The sequence below is a fragment of the Halichoeres trimaculatus genome, unplaced genomic scaffold, assembly GCF_033239565.1.
Source record: "Halichoeres trimaculatus isolate MK-OKI-2021-1 unplaced genomic scaffold, fHalTri1.1 fHalTri1_scaffold_7, whole genome shotgun sequence".
Classification (NCBI taxonomy): Eukaryota; Metazoa; Chordata; class Actinopteri; order Labriformes; family Labridae; genus Halichoeres; species Halichoeres trimaculatus.
The window spans coordinates 19,678,594-19,689,065 of NW_027437185.1; positions in this window are offsets into that span (position 1 = coordinate 19,678,594).

Consider the following 10,472-nt stretch of genomic DNA (forward strand, 5'->3'; position numbering starts at 1 on the left):
ACTATGGCCAACTGACAGATGGACCTTCGATAAGTGTAATGGAGAAAAGGCAAATCTAAATCAAGTAAGTGAGCCAGTCTTACCAAGCATTTTGTACAATATTTTCACATTTTAAGGTTAGAAAGTGAGACACAAGCGTATCTACACTGACTTGACAGTTGTGGCAAAATATTTAAATAGCCTACCTTTCTATCGTCAGAGTTTGCAAAATAGCATTTGTATTTGTCAGTCTTGTTTTTCAACTATTTCAAGTCCACTTGTTTCTGTAACTTGCTGCCTGTTAAAAGATAGTTCCAACTGCTTTTAAAGACGTTCTTATTCAATCGCACAACTGCTCTATCCCATTTTTTTTTTAAATTGTTCTGAAGTTTAGACGTCTAAACGTATTGTGTTGTTTGCGGTATTCAAGCCCTACTAACAATTTTTGGTTCCCAGAATGTTCTAGGAACAAAAGCTCTGATGTTCCTGGAAGGGTGTCTTTGGGTTTGATTTCAGGTTGCCCCTACATTCCCATGGAAAGTTTGCGTTAAGTTTTCTAAACGTACTGTGTTGGTTAGATGTTTGGTTCTCCCGACATTCCCCTGACGTACAATTTTGGTTAAATTGACATCTCTCAACCTTCCCCTAACCTTTAGGGAATGTTAGTTTTTGGTTATCTTTTGGTTGTATTGAAAGTGCCCCACCACCTTTAAAACCCCATAATTGTTTTTATACCTGTACTTTGAACAAGTAGTCGGTAATGGATGAAAATTCAAGTCTAGCGGGACTTTTTATTACAATATATTGAAATACAAATAACACAACAAAAAATAATCAAACCAATTACAATGCAAGGCAATGAAAAGATAGCAAAATACAAGCAATAAAAATAATAGGCTGTGTCCTAAATCGCACACCCACTGTGCATTTACTGGAACAGTGCAAGAAGTCATACAGGGAAGTGTTGTCCAAATAACACTGCAGCTTGTACTTACCAGAAACTACGATCATATTTCACAACCGTGGGCAGGTGTTTTTCTTCTTTTCACAATTACATCATCCATGAACCGTTGTTTGATCCGTTCCCGCCCCTTCCTCTACGTGGAAAAATGGCGACCACAGAGTGTAAAGAGTATCCGGCGTTCTACAACCAACTTTCTCACAGTTTTGAGTGCGCCAGCTGGTCATCGTGCACTGCGTTTTTCCATGCTGTCAGTGTGAACACACTCATGCACTAAAAACAGTGAGTGTAGGCGCAGAAGTACACGATTTGGGAAACAGCACAAGTCAACGGTCAACCACAAAACTGACACCACCTCTTCCTCTTTCTGCCACTCGGCGGGCGTAACTGTAACTGCAGTGAGTTGACGTGACTCCCGAGGAACACCGGCCCATCCCATCGAGGAGCCGCCATTACTGTGGTAGAAAAGCCCGAAAGAGAGCGGTCAGAAATATCGAAACCAAGATATTTTTGTTTTATCACGTTAGAAAAACTATGACATGGCGACTGGGAGGACATATCATACTACAACACTACTGTACTTTACTGTACTTCCCATCGAGCTAGGCAAGTTGCACATGGCTAATTGAATATTCATGAGATAGGTAGGAGCTGAGCATGCAAAAGGACTACTTTCAACTAATGGAGGACAACACTTAAGTTTTATTGACACAGAGGACTCCAACTAAAGCATGATCAATGGATGTTAAAGCTGAAGGTGAACAGAGGTTGCGACTGGATTTGTGAAGACCAAAATCGTCAGTGGGTAAGTAACATAATTCATTTAAAATGCAAAGCGTTTTGTGTGAATGAATGTGGCTGTCGGCTGCTAGTGATAGCTAAAAAGCTACGGGCTAACTGGGAGTTTACTGAAGACACTGGTTGTTTTTGTGTGAAATGGAACGAAAGGAAAATGAGAAAGCAGAGATAGCCATACTTTATGATCTTTTCTATCAAACTTGCAAGTAATTAGATGGAATTGTGACTTGTTCCTGTCATTTCTAAGCTCTGCTCATGTGTAATCTGTGTTGAAAGACAGAATGTCAGCTCGGGCTTAGGTTGAGTTCGTTTTTTTTATTGTTTTGGACTCAGGTGGAGTTTTGTACTGAAATATGTGTCTCCAGAAATGTCGCCAGTGGGGTCTGAAGTCACTAGATTAAACGATAAAGTTGCTATAAGTTGGCAACACTGACTGTTTCTCATGAACTTTTTTATGTCAACGTGTCTGAATGCACGTCCCTGGCGACCTCTGTATGTCTACAAGGTAGGGAAGTGAAAAAGGCTTTTGAAGTAACTGGGACATTTCATGTGTCACTACTGGTGAATTTTATTAGAATAGGGAAATAGCAACTTATTAAGGCCCAAAAGTGTTGAGACTTAGGGTTAAATTGTGAACATATTTGTAACTCCCCTCCAACTTTCTCCTCCCAGAAATGTTTCTCTTGTTAAATGCATTTTTTTCTAAATTCCCTTCAAGTCTTTTCTTGTAGCAGTCATCATCCCTTTTTATTTTCCCTCATCCATCTTAAACTCCTTCTCTGTCTCTGTCAGAATGTCTCATTTTTCTCTCTCCTCAAAACAAAATGTGCTCTGACTTCAAGCCTCTTCCCTCTTCTTCTCTTCACTTCAACCTCAAAGCTTTGAAAATTGAAGTACATCACTAGTTCATTCTTTGGACTTTTTCATCCTTTGACATTTGATCAACTCTTACAGCAGCGACTCCCCCTCTGCCAGTTTGCCTCTACTCTCTCTGTAGACTTCACATCGAGGCTCAGGATGGGCCTCACAGCACCCTTCTTGTGTTTCCCCGGGTGTGACCCAAATTGTTTTGGACAGGCACGTCACGGCTGCTTGTGCTAGAGGTCCTTTTGTTGGGCAATGATTCAGAAAGCTGGAGTTGAAAAGATTCACACATGCACTCAGGCACACAGAGATACAAGGATGCAACACAGCCTGTTAACCGTCTCTGTTTGAGCTGTGCAGGAGGGTGTGGTGGGTTTATATGTTCAATACTAGACCCACAAACAGCATGAAAACCTTTGCAGGTGGACTGTTGCAGGTTTAACTATTGGAGCAAAGTAGAATAATCAGTATTTTGATGAATTTTGAATTACTTCAGATGAACACGTAGACAAATCACACAGGAGCTTTAAACACAGCTGCCCAAAAGTTTTTGGGTTGTGCAGAAACAAGACACACACTTCTTGATCCAACAAAGGAGGCAGAGAAAGAGAAATAAGTAATGACCAGGTGAAGAGTTGAGCCTGTCAGGAACTGTAATGCGCTTTGAATACCTCATGTGTAAGTCGGATATAAAAGCAGCAGTAAACTCTACCCGCGGCAACATCTTAGATCTCACATACTCTTTTATCGCACTCAGAGAAATAACTTTGCACACACGTACGAACACACAGAGGGTGTGAAAATCTAATCCCCACCACCTGTTACCAGAGCAGCCACCTGTGAAGATGCCTTCCTCTTGCCCTCATCTCCTTCTACAGCAAAAACAAATGAATCACCGGCGAAGGGAAGAGAGCGAGAAAGGAGAAAAGAGATGCAAACAAATGAAATGTAGCCAGGAGTGCCTGGTTGGCAGCTTATCAGCATCCCACAACTTCAAAACAACACATGAGGCTGGAGGAAGACCCATGCTGCTGGAGACAACATATGATAATGCAGCAACTGTTGCAACAACAGAGATAAACAAGTGAGAATACTGCACAATAAGAAGACACTGTGGTGTCTTACAAATGTGGAAAGGAACTGTACTGGCACAAAGACGACCCAGATTGTAAGATGACAATCCATTTCAAGACCAATTTTTGAGAGGACAGGTTTTAAAGACCATATTTTGTCTAAATATACAAAAAGGAGTAAAAGAAAATATTGGAGAGGCACCCATCTGCAGGGACTGAGCGTCGCCATATTGTCAACACATAGCGGAAAAGGCTAAGTTGGTCTTCTTTGTGTTTTTTTTTTTTTTTTTTTTAATGTAAAAATGTGCAATCAAAGTTATTACAGTGCTGAAGATTCTTTTGTTTTTGGAGTCCTTTTTATTCCCTTTTTTTAGTATTACCAAAGTAAAATTAACAATATACACAAAGTTGCAGCCAGGAGCTAAGATACAGCAATCATCCAACAAAGATGCACAAAAATATAAACATAACAACACAAGAAAAAGAAAAGTTAAAATATTCTTTGTGTTCTTTTTTGACTTTTTTGGCGCTACGGTGCTCTCATTAAACTGAATGTTGGACATATTCGAGATTTTATTCGGGGTTCCATAACAAAATATGTTTTTATTTTCCCATTTATGGTTAACGGAATTCAGACTGGCCCTATACCCCTGGTCGTGTTTCTTAACCATTTTTTGTTGTATTTCCGGTTTAAATTTTTGCTTTCTATTTTGTTTCTTACATGAATTACCGTTTCATTTGAAACATGCATAATACATGTCATGTTATGTTTTTTCAACTTGGAATTTCAGTGGCCTTGTCTTTTTTTAATTTATGATCAAGAAATCACCTTTAATGTGTCCTGGACATCCTCTCACAACTTTTACAGAAAAAAGGAAACGTTAAAAATGAAACTGTCTTCACCCCGATATAAACAATAGCCTACCTGATGCAGGATACCTCAGGTTGAACTTATCATTTCAGTGAGTGACTAAAAACAGCAGCTCAGAGATGGAGTTTTCTGTCTGCGTCTTTACTCTCACCAGCACAGGGCGCTGCCCCCAAAGACGCTGAGCATTTTGGGAGGTATTAGGTCAGATATTCACGCGTACATTGGCTGCACTGTTAAGTGACACTACTGAGAGACAACAGCAGTAACAGCCTCACTTTAAATGGAAGTCTGAATTTTCTCTGTGGACATTTTTTTCAGCGTGAGAAATACAATGTGTGGTAGGAGTGCGTGACAAAAGACCCAAAAGAGTGACTGTCACGCTCAATGTGTGACACTTGAGAGCTCTGAACAGCATAACGTCTACAAAATCTGGTTACGTCAAAATTTCATTTGTGTTTCATTGAGATCTGGTATTATAGGCTATTATTGGGGCGCCCGAGTTCCTGCATGGTGTCGTACAGCTGAAAAAGTGAAAAAATAGACGAAGAAGACCAACTTCCGGTTTGCCTTTTCCGCTATGTGTTGACGATATGATATTAAAAAGGAAAAAAAAACATAACTTGTGAAAAGAAACAAATCAGTAGATAAAATGTATTTAATAGAAAGGGATTTTTTACTCTTTAGAGCAAGAAGTTATTAGAAAGAATGTAATGGTGGATTTATAGATCAAAGTGCAGTAAAACAGCCAGTAACTAAAGAAAGCAATGGGGTTAAATGAGAGCTTCATTACGACATCACCCTGCAGGGATGTGATTTGTTGGAGAGGTGAGATTGTAACTAAAAGGTCACCAGTTCCAATCACTATTTAGTGACTATTCTGAAAGTAGCTGCTGCATCCAGCGGAGGTGTTACTGTAACTCATAGAAGTAATGATTCTTCCCATAGAAGCAGAGGCCATAAGAGCGAGCTTATTGGATAATAAAAAAAAAGTAATGTGAAGGACAAAAGAGAGCCTGTTACTAGGAGGTCACTGCTGCCTTTCCAAGAATGTAAGCGCTGTGATAAAGACACTATTGTCATCTTTAAAAAAAAAAATCATCATTTTAATCCTATGGATCTTTAGCTCTATGCTCAAGGATTGTGTTTTTGGCTTAGTCAAGAGTTTAAGAAGAACGAATGAATATAAAAGATAAAGTCTTATCTGTTTTCAGCTCATAAAAGAAGCCCAGTGGTGCTCCCGAGCCAGTCAAGGCCTTGCTTATATACATGGTTAGTCACAGATAAAAGGATATTTTGCTTGTCACTGAAAAGTCGACTTACATTGCAGCATAAATTCTCATTCCATTCTTTATCTTTAACATGATAGCCAGAGCAACAAAGCTGCCACACTGAATTTCAAACCCTTATTCGACTTCACTTGATATTTTGAGCACTGGCGTTTATTTCTTTATGCTCACAAAGACCTGCGAAGCAGAAGTTATTGATCTGTGCCACAGGTCAAATATCAAACACTGGAATTATGTTTTACCAAGATCAACAGAGAATTACATTGCAGCAAAAAAAAGAGGGCGATTACTTTTATAAAGAGATCTGGGGGACACAACATAGATAACAATGTGAAAAGGAGAATAAGAATAACATGGAAATCACTACAGGAGAATGCTGTTACATCAAAAATGAAGAAACAGATGTTACAGCTGTACAACTAATGCTGCCTTTACCAAAATTTTAGACTGTTTATACACCCTAAAGGGCCCTGCAAAAGCTGGACCCCACAATCTTTATACTTCTAAACACAAAGCAGTAGATGGTCTTAGAAGTACAGATCCAAATACAATGAATTTAAAATATTTAAATAAATAAGGGGTGGGAGAAAAAATTCATTATACAATATATCAGGATTTTTTGTTTGGCAATATCAAAACAGGATTCTTTGTCAAGAAATCAATTTTCTTTTTTCAAATTCAAATTCTTCATTTTAGTCTTTGTTTATAAACTGGATTCAAAAAAAGTTACCGCTTTTCTCCAGCAGAGGGTAAAATGGTTCTTCCTGACTCATGCGATGTGCATTTTATGGGAAAATATGGCTCCTGATATAGTCTGTAGACATTATCATCATCATTTAAGTTTTTCACATGGTCTGGTGTTAAACAAAGCAAAGTAAAAATCAGAAAGTCATAAATATTGAGGAATCATAATTTAAATCTAATCGGCACCCCAAAAATGAAAACAGAATAAAATCGTGGGAATAGCATATCGTCCCAGCTCTAAAAGATATATTTATTATAAGCAACACCAAGTTTTTGGGGTGTGCCACTAAAAAAAAATTTTGCTCTCACAGTGTCACATGACCAGTCAGAGCGTAGGAGCTGATGATAAGACAGAAGGAAGCGCCTGAATAAACTGCTATAAAATCTAAGTTGATGGTCCAGGATTAAATGCTGGTGCCTTGCAGACAGAAGGTTCCTGTTTTAGTTCCAGACGTGTGTCCTGGTGTGGTGTTTGCATGAGTTGACTAAATCCAAATTGTGAAGTTTTAGTCTTCGCCTCACCTCTTTGTGTTTGAAAGCAAAAAGGCTTTACTTTGTGCATTCCTTTTTTAGCTTTTAGTAATTACATTGAACTGTGTAAACTAATGAAATTATGAGGTAGACTTCACAGCAGTGAGGCACTGCATTGGAATTAGACTTTTAAAATGCTGTTGTTTCCATTTGAGCCATATAGTCACTGGCATATTCATATGCTATCATGCCAATCAGGGTAGTCTAGTGAAAGAGACATGCCATCTTTTACTGTACAGCATCATCTGAACTATCTTAACTATATCATATATTCCCCAGTGCTGTGTTGACCTGACCTGGCAGTGGAAGGAAGGAGAGGAAGTGAGAAAAATAGAAAAGTTGTTGACAGCACTTTAATGGGTGAGAGATGAGCCAAGCGGAGTGAGTGTAAAAAACGAGATTGGTAGATTTGACACTCTTCACACATCCAGTGAGAAAATAGGTGTTGTCAGCAATCTGGGTAAAGTTTTTTTTCCTGCATCTGCATGATATTTGACAGCATCTGACCCAAGGAACCCTGCATACTTATTATGTTAAAGTTAGTTACTGAGACATGCAAAAAAGGGGAAGAGCTGGGGGTAAAAAGAGATAGATCGTTTCAGTGTCCATTGCATTAACTGTCTATAATATAAGATAAGCATAAAGAATTTAGTGCAAAGAGGCGTATATATTCATATTCTTTAGCATCTCTGATATCACTGATATCACATATGTGTATATATATATATATATATATATATATATATATATATATATATATATATATATATATATATATATATATATATATATATATATATATATATATCTCACATCATACACGGCAGGTATATATCTGCAAGGTATGTGGCGACTTGGATTTAGTTAAAAATATGATGAAAGAATGTGAAGTCCTTTACTTCGAAGCTACAGTGTGTAGAAATCGAATGATGGCGACCTGTAAGGACAAAAAGCTCCTGTGATGCATGATTAGTATGACTCTCCTTTGGTCAAGTTTCTACCATCAAAAAACTTCTATTAATACAATTCTTGGCAAATATTGTATAGCTGGAATAACAGATGACGGAAGAATATTCTAATTAATTGGATTGGTACACATCTTTCATCTAGGGATGTTCGATACCACTTTTTATGCAGACCGATACCAGTACGAGTACTCCTTCTTGAGTACTCACCGATACTGAGAACTGATACCACTAGCACTTTTGATACATACAATTTCAATTAACAGTGACAGATCATTTTGATCAAAGACAGCACAGTCACTATGCCAATAAGTCCAAATAAAACACAAACAACTCTCTCTGAGTTCAGAACTTTTTTGATCAATATTTAAAAAAATAATATTAAAAGTGCACAATAAAACTAGCAACTGTCAAAGTTTGAGCATTTTTTTAAAGTAAACTAAAGTTTAACTGATAACTCTTCCTGGTTCATTCACATTGTCTAAAAAAGACCTGGCGCACATTTGCAGTGGTGTTAAATTGCAGCAATTAGCAGCATCTAGTGGCGAGGAGGTCTTGCTTGGCATAAGGTTTTTTTTGCCTAGAATATCTGTTGCTAGTATCTGCAGCCTTCACGAGTACTGATACCTTGAAAAAAGGCTGGTATCAGCCCCGATACTGATACCTGGTATCGGTATCTGGCCATCCTTACTTACTTCTCTTTTCATATGGGAAATACATGGATAAAAGCCTATGCCATAGATAACTCAGCTTAGTGATAGACTTGACAAAGTGAACACAGTCTGTGGTGAAAGATAATCAGTTGATTTACTTTACAAACATACAATCCTCAGAACAGATGCAGTCTAGTGCTGTTGGCACAGCCCAAATCAGGGAAGAGATCCTGTTTCTTTTCACTCACACTCATCCGCTCCCTGAACTTAACAGTCGAGCTCCCAGCAAACCAAACACATAATTATAGTTTCCATCGTACAAAGACAGGGAGGAATTAATTAGGCAGCGTTCAAGTTGGTAAAACACTTCTTGCTCGCAGCATCAGTCTCTTTTCCACTCCATCATCCAGCCTGAAAGTAATGAAAGAAAGAGAGGGAGAGATAAAGAGGCTTCTCTTTTGTGTTATTACCTAAATGTGCTTGATGGACATCAGGATTCATATTAATGCCTTCTTATCTGAGAGTGATTAGAGAAGACACTCGAAGGCAGACTGCGCTGTGTGTGGAGTACTTCTCACTTTAGTATGGCTTTAATTTCATTTTGACAAGCATGCTGTCCCGCTGTATTAATTTTTAGGATTAGTGAACAACAAAGCAGGATCAGTTGAATAAATGAAAGATAAAATAAAATTGTGTGCCCGTTGTTCAACATGGACAGGAAACATTTTGTCAGCATGTGAAACAGTTGTATTTGTCCATGAAGCAGAAATTGTAAAAACTACTTACAGTATACAAATTTGACTTTACCAGTGTATTTTTCAGCTGCTTATTTCCATTTCAAGCCAAAATACTATCTAATAGTCACTGGTATCTAATTGGTACTTGTGATCGATCCCCCAAACAGGAGTGTGTGGCAGTAGCATTAACAAGCACTGTGGTGATGTTCTGCTGATAGGTGACACTGGCAGTGTGTATCTGGGTCTGTTGTCTGCTGTTTATGTGTAGAAGCAGTATGGTGTTTTCATTTACCCTCTACAGCCATGCTCTGTCTCTGCAAAGTTCTCTGTCTCTGCAGCTCATTTCACCCTACCTGTATCTCCAGAAACTATCTTTTACTACTTATTTTGTTATTGAGACACTCAGCATTCTTTTTCTGTTTTGAATATTGTTCACTTTTTTGTATTTTAGCGTTGAATACGTTTTAGTAAAAAGCTTTCAGATGCTATAGCCACTGTGTGGTTGGAGTATCATGTTCCAACCAGGCACGAAAAATAGTTGAAACTGTTTTTTTAAGATGAGAAAACATTCAAATTAACTCAGTGAAGTTTGGAATATTCAAGAATCCTGACCTATCCCAGTGTATATTCTGGTTTATAAAAGTGAAGGGGGTGGTATAGGTGAACTTTTCCTTATTGACTGTTGAATAAGAGTCACCTCAGTTGATGTTTAAAGCAACTCAAGATAGCTTCAGTCATTTGTTTTGTTTGCTTTCTGCAGAGCAATGAAGTGGTATTTGATCATTTGACGCAGATAGTGGAATTCATCCATAGAATACTGAAAACATCCTTTGAAAATAGTATAAATATTAATTAACTCTTCAGAGACTTATGTGAATGAAGATTATCAGACTTGGTTTGTTCATAATCCATCTGAGTTAACTTGACTGCTGATGTATCACTGGCCAAGGTGGAGCAGCATTAACATGGATGATACCACCTCTATTTTATCAGATACACATACAGAATAT